We start from the raw sequence: 18,300 nt of genomic DNA on the forward strand, positions 1-18,300 counted from the left end.
TGGCGCTCGCTGGTCGCTCTCTGTTCCTAGTCTGACTCAGGGATACCTAGATGGAACCTCAGGATATGGACCAACAATATGATTCAAAGAAACGAAACTAACAAGACCACGTGCTTCCAAGTCTTCATCGCTGCATCTTTTTAATGGAAAAATGAAAACAACCTTGAATGTTTTACGTTAGGGTATTTAGCTAAATCATGGCACAATAGCACGTTGGAACAACGTGCAGCCATTAACACGATAAAGAGGAAGAGTGTAGAAACGTGAAAAGCTGTATGATGACAGAGTACGTTTAATGAAAAAAAAGGCTTACAATAAAATACATAGCTATAATTGCAAACGACTATATTAATGCGAATGTGTGTACATATAGATAACAAAGGCAGGCTATACACAGAATGAATAGGATATTGTGAATGTATATAATTTAAACACGTAAAGTAGAAAATCAAAGCAATTTCAAATAACTCAAAAATGAAAGCGGTAAAAATTATTTAAAAAACATCTGTCCTCTCCCTACTGGATTTCCATTCCCTAGGGGCAAAAAGTTTTTAACTCCAGCAGCTCTTCTGATATTTACCTCCTTGCAGCTTCTTGACTCACCTGTTTTGAACAATATTGATTTTCAGTTACAATAAAAAAATTTAACTCAGGTAATTTAAAAAAAAGGCTTTAAAATGTCAATTCCTACAACTCTTGTATGCCTGTTATATGAGAGGCACTGTTTTGGACACTGAGGACAGAGAGGTTTAGAGGACAAGGTCGCTGCCTTTTTGGAGCTTACAGTCTTGAGACTGGGTAGATGAGATGTGGAAAAGGTGAGAGCAGCCTATCTGACCAGAATGAGATAACCTACAGGTGTGTTAAATAAACATCAGGGAATTGAGTGGTTTGGATTGTTGAATGTACTGGTATTCTTGCTTCTTTGTGCAAGGACACCTAAGCCTTTACTAATGCCTTGAGGGACATGTTGATAAAGGATAGTCAAATTGGGTTCCAGCTAGGACAACGAGGCCTTTTTGTATGACCAAAGATCTCTTTTGGAGGGATTACCCCTTCATTGTTTCTTCATTGTTCTTTGGATAACCGGTCGGAAATGCAGCTGGCCTCTCTAGAACATCCTTTTAGACAAGCTACTTGTGAATGCATTGCAGGGCCCAAGTTTCCTGGGTGGAAGACTCTCTTATAGTTATCTGACCTGGAGAAAAATGGCAAAATAAGGTAGGGTGTGTGTGTGTGTGTGTGTGTGTGTGTGTGTGTGTGTGTGTGTGTGTGTGCACGTGCGCACATGTGTAGTGGAAACAGGAAAGCTTGAGGCCAGAGGGAAGAATTATTCCATATTTTTTGATTGGGTTTAATCAGAAGGCACAGTTTATATTCAGACAAACCTCCTATAGAGGGCAGTAGCTGAATAGGAAGTCGCAAGTGAAACTACAGAGAGCACTGGTAAATGTCTAAATCTTCCCTGGAGCGAGTGGTTTCAAAAGTGGAAAACCAGGCTAAAGTCTGTTAGAGAGAGTATTCATTGCCAATAAATATCAGTCAGTTTTTGTCTTTCTTCATTTAATTACTTGTACTATATGATCAACAAACCTCTGGCCTTGTCTGTAGTAAATGGCAATGCCATTCTTCCAAAAGTTCAGGCTAAAAACCCAAACTCAACCTTGATTCTTCTCACAGCCTAAATACAATCTGTCAGCAAATCCCTTTGGCTTCACCTTTAAAATGTGAATTTGAATTCGGTCACCTCTAGAGTCAATGCCTTACTAAAAGCCCTAGTCAATTCAATAAATAAGAAAAGAAATAAAATTCTGAGGACTACAGAGTAAGAAACGAACTGTCATTTGAAGAAAATATGAAACTCCAATAGAGTCTTTAGATAATCTATTAGAACTAATAGGAGAGTTTGGTAAGGTTCCTGGATACAAAAATCAATTTATAAATATTGATTATTTCTATTTGCCAGGGACAAACAGAAAATAAATGTCTTAAAGATACTATTTTCAATGGCAAAAAATATTGTGTCTAGGAATAAATCTAATATAAGATATGTAAGTCTTTTTCAAAGAAAATAAAACATTACTGATATTAAAGAAGACATATTTTACAGGAGAAAGTTACTAAGCTCACAGATTGGAAGATCTGATATGGTTAAGATGACAAGTCTCCCTAAAGTGATTTATGAAATAAATAAAATCCCAATCAAACCCAAACTTTTTTTTTATTATTATGAAATCCAGTAAGTCTCAAGTGTACAATTCAACAGTAAGTCATATATATACTGCATTGTATATTCATTGCCCATAGTTAGATTTCTTTATGCCACCATATATTTGACCCTCCCCTTCCCCTGCTACCCTCTGGTAACCACTAATCTACTATCCATGCCCATGAGTCTCTGTTTGTTTGTTCTGTTTGTTGCTTTTAGATTTATGTTCCACATGTAAGTGATATCGATGGTTTTCAACTTTTTCTGTCTGGCTTTTTTTGCTTAGCATGATTATCTCAAGGTCCATCCATGTTGTCACAAATGACAGTATTTCATCTCTTCTTATGGCTGAGTAATATTCCATTGTATATATGTACCACAGTTTCTTTAGCCAATCATCTATCATAGGACACTTTGGTTGCTTCCATGTCCTGGCCACTGTGAATAATGCTGCTATGAACATCTGTGTGCATATATCTTTTCGGATATATGTTTTCAAGTCTTTGGGGTAAATACCCAATAGAGAGATTGCTGGATCATATGATAGATCAATTCTTAGGTGTGAGATGGTATCTCATTGTAAACCCAAACTCATACTGTTTTCCATAGAGGCTGTACCAATTTACAGTCCCACCAGCTGTGTATGAGTTTCTTTTTCTCTGCATCCTCTCCAACATTTGTTATTACTTGTCCTGTTGATAATAGCTATTCTAACAGGTCTGAGATGGTATCTCATTGTAAACCCAAACTTTTTATGAAACTTAAGCTGATTCTAAAATTTGTATGGAAGTAAGAAGAGCTAACGATGATCAAAGCACTCAATTACAGTTGACATTCTAGGTACTCTCAAAGACAAAGAAGAAGGTTGGAGGACTTGCTCTATGAGATATTAAGACTAATACAGTACTAGACTTACTGTGGTCAATCACTTTGTAAGGTATATAAGCGTCTAAGCACTATGTTGTACACCTGAAACTAATACAATATTGTATGTCAACCAAAATTAAAACTAAATTTTAAAAAAGGAGATAAAAAATGACTAATGCAGATCTATAGTAATTATGTCAGTGTGGTACGGAAGCACCAATAGACATCTAGACAATGGAACATAATGGGGAGTCTAGAAACAGACCCCCATGTAAACAGACACTTGATATATAGTTGAAGTTGCATAACACATCAGAAGGAAAAGGTTGAACTTTACCATAAACGGGACTAGGACAAATGAGTAAACCTGAGAGATAGCGACGGAGTTGGGAGTGGGGGCAAAGGGGGAATGAAAACTGTGGCAATGAGGAGTGAGGGTAAATGCTTTTGAGAGATGTATGCTTTGCTGCTTTTCTTTCTCAGCCTGAATTCATGCTCTGTCACTACTTTTCTCTACATTTCATCCCCCACACACCAGTTCTCATTCCCTTCCTTCTCTTATGGCAGGGGATTTGCAGGGCCACTGAAGTTTTCACGTAGGACCACAACTAAACTTTTACAAAAGCTTCTAACTGTTCTCCTGCCTTTTGTCTCTCCCAGCCTCATCCTACCCTATTCCTATCTTCCACTCTGCTTCCAGAAATAGCTGAAAGGTCTAACCATGTTACTCTCCTCAGTCACACTCCTCCCCTGCTCCACCCTCCACCTGCCTGGCATGAAGCTTGGAACAGTTGTTGGGCTTGCTCCTCCCTGGCTAGTTCTTAGAGTTCTGCCTGAGTCTTCTGAACGGCTTTGGCTTTATTTCATCATAGCTAGGACTGGAGCCCATGGCTTCCCACTCACTTCCCTCAGCTGCATAACTCTTTGCCTTAGGCTGCTCCAGGCCAATGCAGCTGACGTAAGTCCAACCTTGCTATGTGCCCTTCATTTCTTCCCTCGTGTTATGGGTTGAATTTTGTCCCACAAAAATTCATATGTTGAAGTTTTAAGCCCTCCTCCCAGTACCTCAGAATGTGACCTCATTTGGAGATAGAGTCTTCACAGTATTTATTCATTTAATAAATTATTCAAGCACAAGCAGTTTTTGTTATCATATGCTGTATTCCCCATCCATTAAGAATAATCTGCTTCTTCCCACCCTTTCACTCTCAATCCTGCTGATAGGACATGATTTAGGATTTTTTTAAATTAATAGACTTATTTTTTAGAGCACTTTTAGGTTTACAGAGAAATGAACAGAAAATACAGACAGCTCCTTTATACTCTTTTATTATCCTTTTGGTGTCCATGAGGATCTGTAGAGATATTCCCTCTTTAATATCTGATAGTAGTAATTCGTGTTATCTTTTTTCCTTCGAAAAAAGGCTAGAGGCTTATTGGTTTTATTAACCTTTTCAAAGAATCAGCTTTTGGTTTTGTTGATTTTTCCCACCGGTTTCCTGTTTTCAATTTCATTGATTTCTTCTCTAGTTCTTGTTTCTTCTGCTTACTTGGGGTTTAATTTACTATTTGTTTTCTAGTTTCCTAAGGTAGAAACTTAATGATTTTAGATTTTTCTTCTTTTCTAATATATGCATTTAATTTCCCTCTAAACGCTGTTTTGGCTGCATCTTACAAACTTTGATAAGTTGTATTTTCATTTACATTTAGTTCAAAATATTTTAAAATTTCCCTTGAGATTTATTTCTTGACCCATGTGTTTTTTAGAAGTTTGTTGCTTAATCTCCATATATTTTGGGATTTTCTAGTTATCTTTCTGTTATTTCCATCTTAATTCTGTTGTGAAATTAAGGTGGCAGGAGAGAAATAACTGCTAATTTCTTGGGAATAACTTTTACTTCTCTGGGATTTAACTACTGTAGACTTTGTTTCTATAGCCTTTCAATGTCTTAAAATATAATTTTTGGTTTTTTGCTTTTATTTTTTTCTATTTGTTATGGCAGGAGTGATAGCCTGCTGCTACCATCTACATCCTACAACAACAATAAGTAGTTTATAAAATTCCTCTGTATTCTTCTATAGTGAAGTGTATAAAGATGAATTTGAAAGAAAAATCTACATATTGGCAGAGGTAGATGAAAAAAGGCTTGTCTATAGTAGGTTGAGCTTTGGATGGGGGAAAAGTATAAACCTGTCTGCTTTCTAGGTGTTTACTTGAGGTCACTGGTTCAATACCTGGTTACTGATTCTATTTTTATCTTTAACTGTCTATCTCAGTCGGGAAAATAACAAAAAATTGGTCTAAGGTTTTGATACTTCTGCCTGGTACAAGCAAATGCCAAACCACTTGGAGGGAAAGAACTCACATCAAAGATAAGTTCCCAAAAAAGTATAGAACTCATATGAAATCAATCTATTATGAGTGACAAGAATCAGGTGTACAGAACACTAAGAAATTGAGATAATTGAATCAAAGTCTGAAAGACATAAAATAAGTATGTTTAAAGTTATCAAAGACACAATAGAAGGAATCAAAACCCTATAAAGAATGTACTATTAAGAAAAGAGAAGGAAGTTTTTATAGAACCAAGTAGAACTTCTAGAAAAGGAAAAAAAGAGATTGAATAGCCAATTAGAAACCTGGAAGCAAAATCTGTGGTAGATACCCGGAAAGCAACAAAACTTGACAGAGATGGAACATAAAAGAAGATAAGACACAAAGAAGAGTAAAGGAGAGAGCCAATATATAATCAGTAGGATGCCAGAAGGAAAAGAGAAATGCAGAATAGATAATGTTTGAAAAGGTAATGTTTGAGATTGTTTCCCATTTGATTAAAATTGTGAATCTTCACATTTAAGAAACATAATAAAACTTGAGAAGAATAAATAAAAATAGACATGTAGAGACAGATGTAAAAATAAACGTTGGAGACAAAACACACAGAAAACTCTTAAATGCAGCCAGAGAAGAAAGATGAATTACCAAGAAGAGCAATAATTAGACCAACAATAGCAATAGTGGAATCCAGAAATCAATAGAATCATATTTCAAAATATTTAAGCCAAGTAATTGTCAATTAGATTTTCTACAAAAGAAACTATTATTCAAATATAAGAGATTTTTTTAAAAAAAATTGAAGAAATAAAATTTATCAGTTATAGGATATTATTGAAAAAAAAAAACTTGGACATGTTGTTTAGGAAGAAGGGAATTGAACTCAGAAGGAAAGAATGAGATGCAATGAACAATGGTGAACACTGTAATTGGTAAATGTGAGTGTGTGGTTAGATTACGAGTAAACACTGACTCTATAAAACAATAATGATGAACTTGTATAAAAAATAAAGTTGGACTAAAATACTAGCTAACAGTTAAGCTGGGATGAAATGGTAATTTTTTTTAAGGTCTTTGTATTTGGAACTATTGTGTTTGACTTAAAGTCTCAAGTTCATGTTAAAAATGTAAAGTCAATCAGTGCAATAGAAATAGGATTCAAACCAGTCTATGAGTGGCAGGGGAAGAAATAAAGAAAAACATACAAACTGCGAATAAGCACATCAAAAGATCCTCAACATTATTATCCATCAGGGACATGCAAATCTAAACCTCGGTGAGATACCACTTCACGCCCAGTAGGACTACTATAATCAAATAATAACAAGTGTTGTGGAGAAATCGGAGCCCTCATACAGTCTGATAGTAATGTAAAATGGAGCATCTACCTTGAAAAATAGTTTAGAATTTCGTCAGAAAGTTAGACATAAAGGTGCCATTTAGCAATTTCACTCCTAGGTATATAACCCCAAGAAGTGAAAACATGTGTCTGCACAAAAGCTTGCACATGATTGTTCATAGCAGCATTATTCATAATAACCAAATGTGGAAACAATCCAAATGCCTATAAATAAAACATGGTATATACTTAAAACGGAATAATATTAGGCCATCAGAAGGAATGAAGGACTGATACATGCTACAATGTGAATGAACCTTGAAAACAGTATAGTGAGTAAAAGGAACTAGTCACAAAAGACATCATAACGACATACTGATATTCAAGGGGGGATAATTTATTCTCCTCTCTTCCTCTCTTAGCCCCCAAAAAGCAAATTTACTTAGAATTTTAGGCTTCTCCTCTGGGAGAAGCAAGAGCCCAGAATCTGCTGAGCCTCTCAAATTCACCAAGCAGGTAAGTTATTCTTTCTTCTATGGGGAAGAGTGAATGATGGGGATTGGAGAAGAAGCCAGATATGGTCCTCCCATACTTTTCCTTTCTTTATCTTGGTAACCCCTCCAAACATTGCCTGACACATTAATTTATTCATGCATTTATTGAACATTCACCATGGGCAAAGTGCATAGTGAGGAATACATAGGCTGGGCTATAGCCTTAGGGAACTAGCATGTTGGTTGGGAGACAACAACACTAAACATCTGAACAATTAAACAACAATCGTCCCCCTTCAGTGTTAGATATTCCAATGCTCAGTCCTGAAACTCTTCTTGGCTCTACTTCCACTCACTTCTTTAGTGACCTCATGTCTCAGGAACTGAAATAATGCCAAGGACGCTAGCTTCAACATTTCCCTTGAACTCTGTTCTAGTTTAATTTTAAAGAATGGACATGTAAAACCCATCTTAAATTCATCTCTAAAAGCAATCTCTGATCTTTCCTTCCCTGTGCCTCCCCTCAGCTCAGGTCTCCCCCAGGAACTGGTGTCTCCATTGCTCGAAAAACATGGAGTCTTCTTATACACTACATCTAATCTACCTGAAAATCCTGTTAGTTTTATTGCTAAAATATGTCTAGAATTTGATACCATTTCATTATCTCCACCTCTATCAACCTAGTCCAAGTCACCTTCATTTACTGCCTGGATTATTATAATAATCTTCTAACTCTTACCTCTGTCATGGTCCCTAAGGTGATTCCTTCTAAAGGCTGAGTAAAATCATGTCACATCTCTGCTAAACCCTCTAGGGGCTTTTCCTTGTACTTACAGACACATCCAAAGGCCCTACCTGATCTGGCCCCTACTACTTCTCTGACTTCATCTCCTCCCACTCTTGCTTGTGTTCATTCCCCTCCCCTCATACTGGCTTCTGTGTTGTTTCTTGATCTGCTAAGCATACTCCTGCCTTAGGGCCTGTGTATGTTTGTTCCATTTGACCAGACAGCTCTCCCCCAGATATTTGCACAGTCTCCTTCTTTGCTTCTTTCACATTACCACTCAAAATCAAGAGACCACCCTAAATAAAATGGTACTCCCTTCTTTTGCATTTCTCCACTTAATGTTCTCCACATTGCTCATTACAATCTGACATACCATGTATTTCATCATTTATGTATTTATTGTTTGTCTCTCCTATGAGAATAAATGCTCCTCAAAGGGCAAGGATTGGTTTATTAGTTGTTGTTTTTCTAGTGCCTGTGTCAGTGCCTGGCATATAGGTGCTCAACGAATATTGAATGAATGAATGAATGAATGAATCATTCCACATCTATTCAATACATCGATAGAAGAAATATTGTAAGACAGTACATATTTCATTGCCAAATTAATGACACATAAATTAATATTTTGACATATTATTTTCATTATTTTTACCATTCAGATAATTATATGCAATAATCATCTGTTTATTATTATATGTAACAAACAGAATTGATGTCTTATTATTTTATTTAGGTTAATAACAAAACCTGACATGAGTAATGGATAAAACATGAGGAAATAGGACAATTGAAAGGAAGAGAGTGGGAGTTAAAACTTTCCTTCCTATACGACTTACATCATTTAAAAAAATCATTTCGTTAACGTGTTTCCTAGTGTACTTAGTATATTCAATTCATATAATGCAGAAATTCATTTCCTAAGTATAATCTACATTTTCTAGTTGTCAAACAAAAAAAAATGATATTTTAAGAGAGAAAACATTTGAACTATATGCACAAGATACTGGAAATTGGTTAGGCTTAATTAATCTGTTTTAGTAAAAATCTTTATGAAAATGGGTGAAAATATTTTAACTTCTGCTCCTTAGAATTACTTGCCAATATCATTTTACCTGGAACCTCCTTCTCCTATGCCATGGGTTATACTTTTATGACCAAAGCTAATATCTATTTGAGTTTTTTTCTTAAAAATGTCCTTAATTACAAAGGGATTTTAACAAAAAGTAGTACTAATTTGAGCTATGGTTCCTACTTAAGCACTTTCCTAAATTTCTTTACATTGTTATCAGACAATGTAAAGAAGGGAGCATTTCCTGAGGCATAGAATCTAATCAGCAGAAACTGATCTGTTTATTCAACACATATTTATTCAAAGACATCTATGTGTTAAACATATTGTGAAGAGCTGGACATTCAAAGAATGAATAAGACCCTCCTGCAAGGAGCTGGGTCACAAAACTGAAATTCTTTTTTTCACTTTTTTACTTATCCTGAGGAATCAATCTCCTTTAAATTGTTTTTACTGACTCGGTGATTGGAATACACATTATTAATTTCAAACTCCAAACTTTTTTTTTTTATAGTCAGATGACGTTATTTGTAGGAATAGTGTAGAAAACGCAGGTTTTCTACATTCTTCTGAAGTGACTTACTCGCACAAGTGCTAAAGAATACCCTAGAATTCTGTTATAAATACCCCGGAGGACACAATATTTTCTTATATATTTACAATAATATGTTTTTTTTTTTCTGGTGAAAATAGCAGTGTGTATTCTTTTTACTCTAAGAGATGGAGTCTGCAGGATGATGCCATGTAGAGTGGGTATCGGGCAGTTTCAAGTCCACTGGAGAATCAGGCTTTAGAGCAGCCAGCTGGATAACCATGAACAAGCCATGTTACCACTCTGGGTTTGCCCATGTTTTAAACAAGGTGGTTGAATTACATCAGCAAGTCTCAAACTTAACCAGTCACCTGGAGATTTTGAAAAAACGAAGATTTACATTTAGTCGATTAGGGATGGGGGCCTGAGGTTCTGCATTTGTAACAAGCTCTAAGGTAATGAATACCTGTGCTCCTGGCCCGTGGCCCACATTCTGAATGGTAAGGGTGAGATCAGCATTGTCCAATAGAAAGATAATGTGAGCTACATATGTAATTAAAAATTTTTAGAAGCCTTATTAAAAAGATAAAAATAAAAAGATAAAATTAATTGTAATAAAATATTTTCTTTAACCTCATAATAAAAATATTTTAACATCATCAATATAAAAATTATGAATGAGATATTTCACACTATTTTATTCCATATTAAGTGTTTGAAATCTCGTTTCTGTTTTTACTTACAACACATTTCAATTTGGATTAGCCACATGTGTGCTAACTGCCCTTTTGGACCACACAGAGCTAGACTATCTCTGCTGCTCATTTCAGGGCTAATAACGTTTTCCCATGGTTCATAGACTCCTGCCTCCAGATGGCACTAATGTTCTTTGTTTCGTCCTTGAAATTTTGTTTTTCCTTGAGTGAAAGCACTACAAAAGGCTAACATTATTTTTTTTACTCATTTAGTCCCTTGTCTTCCATTTACCTCTTTCATAATTTGTTTATGGAATATTCTAATGATAAGTATATTATGTCCTCTGTAACTTTGTCCAATAACTAAAGCCCAATGAAATTATTATTAATTACATCAAAGTAAATGATAGAAGGAATAAAGTCGTTGTTATCCATGCTTGGAGGAAGATTGCTCTCTGATTATATAATATTTTTATATATTTAATAGAACAAAAGTAGAAATAGGAAAATTACTGATCAGTATATATCAGATTTAAATAATAACTTTGCAACATGATTGTTTTATGAATGGAACTTTGTACTGGTGGTTTATGTGTTGAATTTTCTGAAAGGGAAATGATGAATATAAAAATTAACCAGTTTCAACTCTGTGATTTTTGGCTATATTCCAGGCATACAATTCTGAAAGATTATGTTTTCTGAAAAAGTAATTTTAATAACTCAAGCTTATTTTTAAGAAGGTATGTGCAATGTCCAATTTTTAAAGAAGCGTGATATTATTTCTTTTGTCAGAGTGTGCCTCTAATGATAACTAAATTATATCAGGTATCATGGGCAAGTGGTTTAAGTGTGTTTACTCATCCTCGTAGTAAACCAACGAGATAGATACTTTTATTATCCCCACGTTTCAAGTGAGAAAAAGAATACTCTAGAGATTAAATAACTTGTCCTGGACACAACCATTCAGAGGTAGAGTGAGTTCACATTCAGCCTGTGGGACTCATAAATTCATTCCCTTAACTAGCACACTATACTGAGGAAGCTTTCTTTCTCTGTCTTAAACTGTATTTGCTCATTAGTAGACAAAATAGTCAACAAAAACTAATCCAAGTCTACAATACCCGTGATGGAGGAGGGGGTTGTTTTTTATAATGAGAAGCCATAACACGTTGAAAACAAGGCCAGAGAGCCAAAAGCTCAGGTACCTTTGGTCGAGTTCTTATTTGATTAGTGAAGCTCTGAAGCCAAGTCATCTATACATCTATACATTTTATAGATGTATAAAACAGAGTGAAAATAAATCTGTTATGGATGTATAGGTTGAAATCATGACATGATTTAATGACAACTCACATCACAAATACAAATTCTTCACACTTAAACATCGTAAAAGTGTATTCATTATATCGTATCACACATAAATTTTTCAGCAGTTCTTATGTGCTCTCTTTTCGATGCATACAATATAAAATGGAGGTGTGTGTGTGTGTGTGTGTGTGTGTGTGTGTGTGTGTCTGTAGAATTGAGTTCAAATCTCCCCACATTTTTTTTTTGCCACCCACTGGCTCTATTATCTTGGGCAGTTTAGTAAATCTCTCTTAGAACACAGTTTCCTCAAATGAAAATAAGGGTTATTTTTTTCTGAGGATGTGTCATGAGAATTAAATGAGATGATATATGCAAAATCTCTAGCATATAGTTAATACTCAGTGTTAATTTTGTAGAACAATAAAGTAGAAATTTTAATAAGCTGCATTCCTACCTGCTTACTTTATTTTTAAAAAGAACTTGATATCCAGTGATAAATGGAACAGAAAAGTGAGGGTACTCCCCAGGCAAAGAAAGTCTACTTCCCCTGACTTCCCAAATTCTCAATTTTTTGATGAAATTGGGCTAAGTTTATCTAATTTATGTGGCAAATTGCTTTAGTTCTTCGCTTTGCTTTGGCAGTGAAAATCAGTCTCTTAAGTAATCTTGTTGAAGGGCTTAAGAAGACATTATGGTATTTGGCTCCCTATCTTACCCAAGTCTCCTGGATGAAAAATTTGTCTTTCCTTCCCCTCTTTCAGACAAAGGATTTATAACTACTTTAGCATATTATTGAAGCAAAGAGACATTAAGGAAACGTGACTCTGGGCTGACTTTTATAGGTCCTGATTTGGATGTGTTGCGCAGGCGGAAAAAATACATTGTTTTTAAAATGTCAGCATATCCTGATGTAAAACAAATTTTTTTCTTTTTCTTTACCTTTTTTCTTTTCTTTTCTGTTCCTTTTTATTTTTTTTCTTTCTTCTCTCTCTCTCTTCTCCTCACCTTCCTCCTCTCCCTCCTCCTCTTTTTTCATCTTCAATGGTGTGTGACTGCATCTGAGAACATTCAAATCTTGAAACTTTTCACCAAGGTCTTGAAAACCAGCCCAGATGATTTTTGCTCATCAAATTCCCTCTTTTATTGCTGGCCAGAAACAAAGCCACCTAAGCCAAATGGTCACAGTTCACTTCACACGTAGAGAGAAGGAAAATCTATTTTAATACCCCTAAGAGTAAAGGACAATCTGCTTCTGACAGTAGAAGGGGATCTTGGGAAAAAAAACGATTCATGGATGGAACATAATCTCAGAAAATCCTCCAAAGATTCAGAAGGTGCTCAAACAAATATGGAGTATAAAAATTCCCTGTGTCAAAGAGTGGAGAGTTGCAGAAAGCGGGAAAACTTTATCAAAGAGAAAGACAGACAATGACCTGCCCTGAATTATATCTCAAAGCAGATACAGGATTCAAGCATGATGGTTTTGGATTACACAAAAGATTTAACTGAGAGCACATTTTCCCACAAAGGAAGCTGGTATCTGCTGTCCTTTCTATGGAGTAACCACAAAGTAGATAGTGATATGTGGTAAACTGGTAGTGGGAGACAATCCAAAAATTATTGTCCTTTAGCTCTATCTGCCATCCCCCTAAGCTCTACCTTGTCCGTTCCACCTGCATTCATTGCTCATATTATTAAGTAACCAGTGGTGAGGTACAGCAGTGTGGTGGAAATTGTATAGGTTTTGTAACCACACGAAACTGAATTTGAATCCCTGCTCTACTCCTAAGCGACCCTTGCAAATCACTTAGCTTTTCTGAGCCTTAATTTCTTCCTCTGGAAATGCAAATATCATCTGCCCTGATAACCTAACCAGGTTGTTGTGAGGATCACATTAGATAATGGAAAGGAAAGTGCTTTGCAAATTACTGAGTTCTGCAAATGTAAAGTCCAATGGTAATGATAACCTAAAACATAGATAAATCTGATGTCTGGATTTCTGCAGATCTAAGGTTCAAGTTTGCCCATGAAATCGCTTTCCCTTCTCTTTGTTAAATAACAGGTGGGAGGAGTTGGTCAGCCTCCATAAGATAAAATTAATCATATTTCATCATAGATGAGCAAGCACCTTGCTCTCATGGCCTCAATTCCCAATAGCTCTGTCAGAAGCACTATTGCCTTACTCCCTACTTATGAACCAGATGCCAAGCTAGACAGCTTACCTAGGCTTTCTTACTAACTCTCTCATTTGCAGAAGAGAAAACTGAGTGTCCAAAAATGATGACACTTGCTTAAGTTCACTTAGCTGCTAAATGGGAGGGCCAGGATTCTAAAGCAGGAGCCCTTTTTTCTCACGGGATATAGGGGTGAGCATGGTTTTCCCTGGTTAACTTGTACATCCTCCTCATACTCTTTTCTTTTGTTCTCTCTCTTCCTCTCCTCTCCTTCTTCTCTTAAGGTATGAAGCTTTCTTTACTAAATAACCAGGGAAAATTTATAAAGGGTCCAAGGCAGGAACAGAATCCCGCTCTGCAGACAGGCCACTCACATCCACACTCATTCAGACAGGGACAATGGAGACACACCAATCCATCCAACATACACATCTTTAGGAAGGGAATTGGAAAAAAGAATTCCAACAGAAAACACAATAGACATGGGGAATGTGCAAACTCCATACAAACAATAGCCTTGGCTGGGAACTGCTTTTTTTTCCCCTGCATGAACATTATAATAAAACAACATTGAGTGAAATTACATTATTCGAGGACCTGCTGTACACAAACACATTTTCATTGTCAATTCTAAAAATTAAACTTTACAGATTAAGTTAAAGTTTCTTTTGACCCCCTTTATCATATTCCCTACATTGGTGTAACTACTGCCATCATTTTAGTGACACAATGATGTTTTGATCAATGATGGACTACATATACTAAGGTGGTCCCATAAAATTATAATGTAGCTGAAAAATTTCTATTGCCTAGTGATGTCGTATGCCTTGTAAAGTCATAATGTCATAAAGCAATGCATTACTCATGTGTTTGTGCTAATGCTGGTGTAAACAAACCTACTACGCTGCCAGTTGTGTAAAGGTATAACACATACAATTATGTGTTATACCTTTACACAACTGGCAGCGTAGTAGTACATAGCACTTGGTAATGATAATAAACACTATGTTACTGGCTTATGTACTTACTCTACTTCTTATGATTATTTTAGTTGGTATTCTTTCAACTTACAAAAAAAGGTTTGCTTTAAAACTGTGTGCCATGTTACACGGGGAGCAGCCTCATACATCTGGTGTTTACCACGTCTCTTGATTGCATCATTCTCTCTTGTGCTTAATTTAACATTCTGTTGTTTTGTACAGTAATATGCTGTACAGGCTTGTAGCCTGGGAGCAGTAGGCTACACCATATAGCCTAGGTGCATAGTGAGCTATATACCATCTAGGTTTGTGTAGGTGTGTTCTGTGATGCTCATGCAATGACGAAATCACTTAACAACACATTTTGCAGAATATATCCTCATCAAGTTGCACATGGCACTGTTTTCCTAGAACTTTAAAAATTAATTTATACACATTTGTTAAGGTAAATACATATATTTAATTTTTACATGCATGGAGTCAGTGGTACTTAACATTCTATAGTTTGTTTTTAAAATTTTTATTTAATAATATCTTGGAGATATTCCCATGTCTATATATGTAGCTCATTCTTGTACTGCTTCATCATAGGAAGCTGTTGTAATTTAAGCACTCTCCTACTGATAAACTTTTATGTGATTTCTATTCTATTGCAAGCAGTACTCCAGTAAATAATCTTATACTTACATGTATTTCTCTAGGATAGATACTATAATACTGTGAATTTGAATATAACAAAACTGGTTGATTGGTTTCCATGCCCCACCTAACCTCTGTTCTCAAAAGGCAGTTGGCTAAAGATCTCTTATCATGATCACTTGGGATTCTCTCATTTGAGCAGATTGTCAGTTTTGTACAATATAATCTTTATACTCTTTATTTTTGTGCTTTTGTGATATTACGGACTAACTGAAAGATTGTTTATTACTCTTACAATAGTCACCAGTGAACTTGACATGGTTGAGTTTTGTGTGTGTGTGTGTGTGTGTGTGTGTGTGTGTGTGTAGTTAATGGATCAATAGCGTAGTAATCCAAATTGCCCTCTCAATTAGCTATACCAATTTACACCCCAGCCAGCACTGTACAAGAAAACTCATTTCCTTAAACCCTTACCAACACTCGTTATTTACAAACATTAACCATTTTGCCAATCTGGTGGTATGGGGGAAATGAAATTACATTGTTGTTTTAATTTGTATTTTTACCCTAATTTTCTCCTTATGGCAGAAATGGCCTCCTTAGGGAATACTTATGTCCTCATTAAGCAGTAGGGAGTCCTTTCACCAGCTCTATTCCATCCCAGCACCCCTAGATACAGGCTGAAGAAAATTCCTGGAACAGTGGTGAGGTCCCGGGTTCCACACACAACCTCCCTCTCCCGGGGCTCTGGGTCCTACATTGGAAATTCTCATAGCATCTCAATCCATACTCTACCTCTGGAATATTAGGTATGTTTAAAAGTCCTTCAGAGGTGCTGTAGATGATCAGATGCTCACTTTCCCCTTGTTTGTTTCTCTATTGTAGATATCATATTTTATTCCTGACAGCCAATTGCTTTTAAATATGTGGACCTACAGTGCGGAATTTTAATAGTACATATATGTTTTCTGAATATGAAAACACTACATATACATTATTTAAAACTTGAAAAAGTTTTGAAGTAGAAAATATAGAAAACTATCTTCCAGCTAGAGGCAACCATTATAGAGTAAGAGGAAAATATATGTTTCGAAGAAAATAAATTTCAAGTACAAGCATATTTGTCCAGATTTTATAAACGTCTGCTATACTAATTTTTTTAGCCACTCAGAGAGGTCATTTTATCTTTTTTTCCTCCATTATTTTGTTTATGAGTGTGTTTTTGCATTGCTCATTTGGAATATATCTTTATACTTTTCATCATTTAAACCTAGCCTGAGATGATCACTCCTCCCTTATGTCTACAAAAGTTCATTAATCTATGAGCTTCTCTTGGCTGAGTGGGATTTCAGACCATAAGGTGCTGTGTGTCCTTGGGGTAGACAGGCCTCTTAAACTAACCTGGAGTGGAGTGCACATCTTATAATTAGTAGATGACATAAATGCATAGAAGCTTTTTATATTTGTATTAAAGTACTTAAAATGATTACTACATCTAAAATTATTTGTATTTAACATTAAAATGTCCCCCCACCCCCCAAAAAACAAGACAGGATAACTTCATTATTGTCTCACAGCATGCTCAGGAACACCCCGTAATTTACACAAGGCCCAAGAACCCAAACTGGAAAGAACATAAACTCTCTCCACAAAGGAATCGGAAAACATAGATCTGAGGAGAAGCCCAAGGTATTTGGGAAGAAGTCTAGCCAAGTAGGCCAGATGGAATATAGGAGAGCGATGGCTCCAAGTTTCATATGTCCTGTGTCTTAGCTCTTTTACTGACCTCCTAGATTGTGCCAGCTGGGGAGACAAAGATACTTTCTTGCTTCCCACTCCCCAGAGCAGTCAAAAGGAGAGTGAATTGGCTGTTAATTTTGCACACCAAATTCTTGGAGAAAGTTTTTCTTTCATAAGCATGAAAGAATATTCTTTATTATGGCTAAGATAAATGCATGAAGCTGCATCATCTTTCACTGTTGATTAGGAGGAATGTTGAATTAAATGCTCTGATTCATTTCAATTCTATTGTGAAAATTATTTGTTGGCTGCTACTTATTTCCTTTCTTGATCCACAGTTTGTTTAATTGACTCTGAACATTAAGTGATGAATGAAATGGTTTGCTTCAGAACAGATGGTTTCATACTATTATATAGGAAGTGCTTTCTGAAATCCTGGGCTTGACAAGCTGGACCTGTGATTCCTGGCAGAAATTACTTTAACAATAAAGACTTATTTCTCAATATTGGTTGTTTACAAATACCATTATATCTCTGGATTGATTGGCTGAACATAGTGATTCCCTGGTTGAGCTGGTACCAGTACATCAAGTTTATCTCTGGATTGATTGGCTGAACATAGTGATTCCCTGGTTGAGCTCAACCAGTACATCAAGAATGGAAGTTAGTTGTACAGGCCAGGGGCTAGCTTTTGGGAGAGTTAGTGAAGATTCTTACTTTGCTTGTAATTTTTGTAGTGTTCTCAAGGGAACACTACAGACTAAGATGCTTCTGTTGGATTATAGCCCCCAGAAAAGAGCTCTAAATTCTAGGGGTTAACATGGTAGGATGAGGGTCAGCCAGCCAACGAGATGTGGTGCCTAACTGTGGACCTTGGAAAGCCCACCATAAAGCAGAGGGAGGTGTGTGTGGCGGGGAAACAACGAGAGAGGAAAAGAGGGGAAATAATCTGAAAGGGAGGAGAAAGAGAAAGAAAAGGGCTAAGGGTAGTGAAGTTCAATGTGAACGGCTGCCAATCACTAGCAAAGGCCTCTGTCTTGGGGCAAGCAGGCCCTGAGGTCACCGTGTTTTCACTTACCAAGTCAATAAGACACAGGGGCATCTCAAGCCCCCTAGAGCTTTTCTAATT

Source organism: Pteropus vampyrus, unplaced genomic scaffold (genome assembly GCF_000151845.1).
Source record: "Pteropus vampyrus isolate Shadow unplaced genomic scaffold, Pvam_2.0 Scaffold77, whole genome shotgun sequence".
NCBI lineage: Eukaryota > Metazoa > Chordata > Mammalia > Chiroptera > Pteropodidae > Pteropus > Pteropus vampyrus.